A 6,542-nucleotide genomic window follows, 5' to 3' on the forward strand; every position below is an offset into this window, starting at 1 on the left:
TTACAGGACCCTATCTATATGTCTTCTGTGGGGTTTGTGATCTGACTGAGCCCACAGAGGAGATTTCCCTTAATCAGAGCCACTCATGGACACAGAAAAATCACACAAATTGTAACACCAGGAACTGTGTATACATGATCGCTTGCCCCCAGCACCAAAAGATATATTGGCATGACCACCAGCCCTGTCAAGGTGAGGGTTACTGAACATTGGCGTGGTATCCAGTGCAAAAAAACTGCCACCAAAATGTACACCCACTTTCTCATCCACAACCACACACTGGAGAACGTATGCTAGACCATCCTTGAATTACATCATAACATGAACAAACAAAGCCTCTTTCATAGGGAGCAAAATTAGATATTCTGTTTAGCCACCCACAGAACAGACCTGAATGATGATATTCCCTGGTGTGAACTGGAGAATTTATGTACCCTCTGTCATACAAACCCATGAGACAAGGCAGCATCCCTGGTCCTGTACATATACGTCTGTACTTTTCATACTTTATTACTACATATATGGCTCACCATCATGATCCTTCCAATAGTTATATATGCCATTTCATCATAGTCTCTTCAACATTGAGCCCTGCTCTCTTTTGCTCTTGGGTACCATTTTTCTCCAGTGAACCCATATTACCAAGCCCTGACTAGAGTACAGAGGCGCTATCCTGTCTTTAGATGATTGCTGGCATTCCAACACAGATACTCCCAATATAGATATACTGAAGCGGTGCACCTGTTTGCGTCCCCCCTCATTTTCTTGTCAATATACCCACCCACCTGTGTTAATAATTTCTATACAGGTCCAACCTGTGACAAATGTGTATATTGGTGTTCATCTTGAATATGAGGATTTGTTCTATTTTTTGGGACTCTGCTTCCTTTCTCGAGGAGATTACCTCTATGGCGTTCTTTTTATTTTTATTTCAATTATGGCTCTGTTCCATTCTTCCCTACACAAACCATTCCAATATGGTCGTCACTGCAGCTGGGATTACCCTTAGTTAAGGCTCCGCACCCGCTTACTTCATGGCTTGGCCCTGCAATGAGGCTGAGGGCACACCCAGCACCCGTTAACCCCTGAGTGGGGAGTCCATGCATTTTACTAATAAGAGTCATTCACAAATTTCCCTTGTGCCCTCCCCAAGATGGGACGGGTATGCCCAGACGTGGGTCACATGCTCTCCATGCCACTGGAGTCAAGAGAGACTGGCTGATGAGGGGTGATGCCCCGACACCGGTCTCAGGATGCTTGTTTCCAGTCCAGGGAGGACCTGGCTTAGAAGTTCGGGCTGGACTGTTCCCATGGGGAACAGGGTCAAGACTGATTTGCATATGGCTGGTTCTGAACTGGAATAGCATGGAGAGCAAAAAAACGATGGATTTGGGCGCAGATCTCTGTACTGGGGTGAATTCAATTGTGCAGCATTCTGTCCATCAATTGTTCTTTTTGCATTCTCTCTGCAATCTGGCGGCATACTTGGAACATCAGAATTACATCCTAGATCGACACTGAAGGTGATTACCCACACCTGTGCCTCTTCACCACATCTGTTCGTGATAATTATCACTTGCTCCAGCATATATACCACATCCTCTGCTCCCTCATTACCACCAGGGTGAAGAGAGGGGTAGGTCGCAGCTTTCTCAACATACCATGACTGTTAGATCTGGGGGTCTCTAGTTGGCAATGGTTATCACCTTTGTCCAAATAGGGACCCTTACTTCTAAGTCAGGACCCAGAACGCCCGCACATACCTGTGCGCTTTACTAGGTCCCTGTTAGAGTCTGGGACGCACCCGTCCAAACTCTATTCTCTCGCTCACCTGACGAGCAGGGCACACCTGGATTACTTTTCATTGCTCACACGTGGCCGGAAACTATCTTGAACCGCCACCACGCTTTTGACTGCACTCAAGTCTTTACAGCCCTGATGAGTCACATCTCCTTCACGGTGTGACGAAACACGTGTCGGCTGGCTGTTATTATTTGTACTGACTTAACTGATTCATAAATCCTATTCACACACAAACCTTTGGTGTGTGACTTTCATTTCATCATCAAAAAGATTTGCTCTGAACTTTCGAGTCCTGACTTCAGGACCACTTATTGTCTAAGCGTGTGCACAGGATTTGTTTCTCTTCAAATTTGGTATAGGTTTCCTAAACCAGTGCAGGGGTTGTTTGCTGTCTGGGTTTGTTTTCCCCTGACCTGTTTGCACCGCGTGATGGTCACGCTAACAGAGATCATACAGCAGAGAGCGCCAAATCTTCCTGTTCTATCAATTCAAACCCAATCTTCCCTTGTCTAACTAATATTCCTTCTCCTTTCACTTGGCAATGAAGCAACCACTACAGGCCAACCCAGCAAACAGCACACTGGCAGAGGGGCAGTCCAAACTCCTGCAGCTTCCTTGGTTCTTCTCCTTGGCAGAAAGGTTTCTTGTTCCCGAAGTGATCTAATCTCTTGGGATCAGGGTCCCAATATTTATCCCCCAAAATCCTTTGTTCTTTGAAGGCAGAGAGGCCTCTGCCTAGTCCAAACCAGTTCCTGAGCACTTTGTTTACATGACTCCCTTCTTCTTTCACTGTGCAGGGCAGAGACATCAGCCGCCCCACAGGAGGTGGAGCCAGCAGAGGGGAGGGAAGATACAGCTCTGGAGCACTCTGTTGACATGATTCCTCCTCTCCTTTCACAGTGCAGGGCAGAGACATCAGACAAACCACAGGGGGTGGAGCCAGCATTGTAGAGGTAAGGCCCAGCCCTATTCAGGTCCCAAGTGTAACTCCTCCCTCCCATCTGGATGCAGATCTCTCTATTCACCACTTGGCTGCCCTAGCCTGTCTCTTGGAATTCCCCAGCCCTGTCACACACACACACCCAGACAAGGAATACACAACCCAGCAGAGGCAGGCTCAAATGGTTCGGCAAGCAAATACCTGCTTTCTAAAAAAGTGGTATTTGCAAACACAAAATATTAAAATAAACGTTACTAAAATATGTATTTTATTATTCTGAGTTCAGGCATACTAAATTCGAATTTCTACCATGTTCCCTGAGTCAGTTAGGATTATAAGAATGTAATAATCGTAACTGCCCATTCTGGCCTATGAGAACAGGTAGCCTTCAATAGTGAAAAACAAAAATGGCTGTAATTCACCATTAGACCATGCTACACACATCAGAGCATGTTCTACCTTATACTTGCAATGTACCCTCCCCTTGGGCCTTGGGTTTTAGGACTGGCAAGTGGGTGCACTTGGCCAGGTCGTCATGGCAGTGCTAGACTGCACACAGGCCTTGCAATGGCAAGCCTGATGACACATTTTACAATCTGCTTCAGTGGGTGGCACAACCCGTGCTTCAAGCCCACCAGCAGCATTTGATTACAAGCCCTGGGCACACATGGTGCACTGTACTAGGGGCTGACAGATAAATCAAATAACCCAATCATGGAATCCAATTAATACGTTAATTTAACATAGGGAGCACTTGCACTGTGGCACTGATTAGCAGTGGCACAGTGCCCAAAGCATAAATCCAGCAAAAACATATCAAAACAGAGGAGGCAATCTGTCAAAAATGGAAGGGAGACTCACGCCAATGATGTCAGGTCTAACACGTGTCCCCTCCAGCTGAAATGTGGGTAGAATTACCCTTCACTGAGGCAGAAAAATCTGGACAGACCATCAGCGTTGGCGTGTTCTGTACCAGGGCGGTGTTCCACCTTAAAGTCCATACCCTGTAGGGAAATGGACCATCTCAACAACTTTGGGTTCTCACCCCTCATCTGCATCAGCCATCTGAGGGGCCTGTGGTCGGTCTGAACTCCGAAGTGAGTCCTCAACAAGTATGGTCTCAACTTCTTCAGTGCCCAGACCACAGCAAATGCCTCACGCTCAATTGCACTCCACCTCTGTTCCCGTGGAAGTAACCTCCTAATGATGAAGGCTACAGTTTGGTCTAGGCCCTCTTCATTAATTTGTGATAGAACAGCCCCCAGACCATGCTCTGAAACATCTGTCTGTACAATGAATTCTTTTGAGAAGTTGGGCACCTGAAGCGCGGGTGCTGTGCACATGGCAATCTTCAGGGCCTCAAAAGCCTTCTGACAGGTGTCAGTCCAGTTCACTTTCTTGGGCTGCTTCCTGGAAGTTAGCTCAGTCAAGGGTGCAACAATGTTGCCATACCCCTTGACAAACCTCCTGTAGTATCCCGTGAGTCCCTAAAAGGCTCTCACCTGTGTCTGCACCTGTGTCTGTGTCTTTGAGGGTTCTCATGCCAGGATGGTATCAATCTTGGGTTGTAGGGGCGCCACCTGGCCGGTTCCTACCTGGTGACCCAAGTACACCATGGAACCCTGCCCGATCTGGCACTTACTTGCTTTGATCGTGAGGCCTGCCTTGCACAGTGCCATCAACACTTCCCATAGGTGCTGCAAATGTTCTCAACTGGCGCTGAACACTGCATTGTCATCCAGGTAGGCGGCACTGAAATCCTCCAGCCCAGCCAACACCTGGTTGACCAACCTCTGAAAGGTAGCAGGTGCATTCTTCATCCCAAAGGGCATAACCCGAAATTGGTAGTGCCCATCTGGTGTGGAGAATGCCGACCTCTCCTTAGCCTCATCAGTCAAGGTGATCTGCCAGTACCCAGACGTCAAATCAAATGTGCTGAGGTACCGTGCAGCCCCTAACCGATCTATGAGCTCATCAGCTCTGGGGATGGGGTGTGCATCAGTCCTGGTGACTGAATTGAGCCCTCTGTAGTCCACACAGAACCGGAGTTCGGGTGTGGCACCCGGCGAGGCAGCCTTTGGGACCAAGACCACTTGGCTGGCCCAAGAACTGTTTGAGGACTCAATTACCCCTAAAGCAAACATCTTGGAGATTTCTTCCTTAATGTAAGCCCTAACCTTGTCAGTCACTCTGTAGGCCTTGTGCTTCACAGGAGGACTGTGTCCAGTGTCCACATCATGGACGCACCACTCTGTGACACCAGGAACCAAGGAAAATAGATCAGAGAATTGCCCCAACAGTTGGCGACAATCTTGCTGCTGATCAGGGGTCAGTGTGGCAGAGAGGCTGACACCATCCACTGACCCATCTTGCTCTGTTGCAGACAAGAGGTTCTGTCTCCTCCTCAATTCCATCATCTGTTGCTAGGAGCATGCCCACTTCGGACCTTTCTAAGTGGGGCTTCAGGCGATTAACATGCAGGTCCCGCAAGGGGTTCCTGGGAGACCACAAGTTCACCAGATAAGTGACATCACTCTTGCGCTCCACCACCTCATATGGACCAGTCCACCTGTCCTGGACCTCACAAGGCTCCACAGGGGCCATGACCCAAACTTTCTGTCCAGGTTGAAGCTCAATCAGAGTGGCATTCTGATCGTACCACCGCTTCATTTGCTCCTGGCTGGCTTCCAGATTCACCTGAGCGAGATCCCTGAAACGCCGAGTCTGGTTCCTGAAGGCCAGCATGTAGCTATATACATCCTGGGGAGGTTTCCTGGGAGATTGCTCCCAGCCTTCCTTGACCAAACTCAAAGGTCCTCTTACCGGGCGACCATACAAAAGCTCAAAGGGGCTGAACCCTAGAGACTTTTGTGGCACCTCATGGTAGGCAAACAGAAGGCATGGCAAGAGGACGTCCCACTTACGCCTCATTGGTTCTTCAAGACCCATGATCATGCCTTTAAGGGTCCGGTTGAATCTTTCAACCAGCCCATTTCCTTGTGGGTGGTGAGTAGTGGTGAACTTGTAGGTAACACCACACTCCTTCCACAGAGACTTCATATAATTGGAAATGAAGTTTGTACCCCGGTCAGACACAACCTCTCTGGGGAACCCCACACGGGAGAAGATCCCCATCAGTGCACGTCTCACCAAGGGGGCCGTCACTGTCCTGAGCGGAATGGCTTCCGGGTACCGGGTAGCATGGTCCACCAAGACCAGGATAAACCTGTTGCCCATGGCTGTCTTGGGGTCCAGTGGCCCCACGATGTCAATGCCCACCCGTTCAAAGGGGGTACTTACTACAGGGAAAGGTTGGAGAGGGACCTTGTGCCTCCTTCCACTTTTCCCACTTGCCTGGCAAGTTTGACAGGTCCTACAATGAGTATCTGAACTCTTCCGCATCTGGGGCCAATAAAAGTGGGAGACATGCCTTTCAAAGGTCTTGTTCTGCCCCAGATGACCAGCTAAAGGAACATCATGAGCCAAACCCAGTAGGAAGGCTCTGAAGCGCTGGAGTACCACCAGCACACGGGCTGACCCAGGCTCAGTAACCTTAGGCTCGCTATACAGGAGACCATTCTCCAAGTAGATCCAATGTGATCCAGACTGATCACCTGTTGCCTGGTTTGTGGCCTGGTGCCTCAAACCCACAAGAGAAGGGCACTTCCTCTGCTCTTCAAAAAATTGCTCCCTGGAGGGACCCCCTTCTTGCTGCCAATGGGTCAGCTCAAGAAGGTTCCCTAGTTAAGAAACTTGCTCCCCTGTAGGTTCCAGGGCATCCCCCTCAAGGTCTGCCTCC

This window comes from Lissotriton helveticus, chromosome 10 (assembly GCF_964261635.1).
Source record: "Lissotriton helveticus chromosome 10, aLisHel1.1, whole genome shotgun sequence".
Lineage (NCBI taxonomy): Eukaryota > Metazoa > Chordata > Amphibia > Caudata > Salamandridae > Lissotriton > Lissotriton helveticus.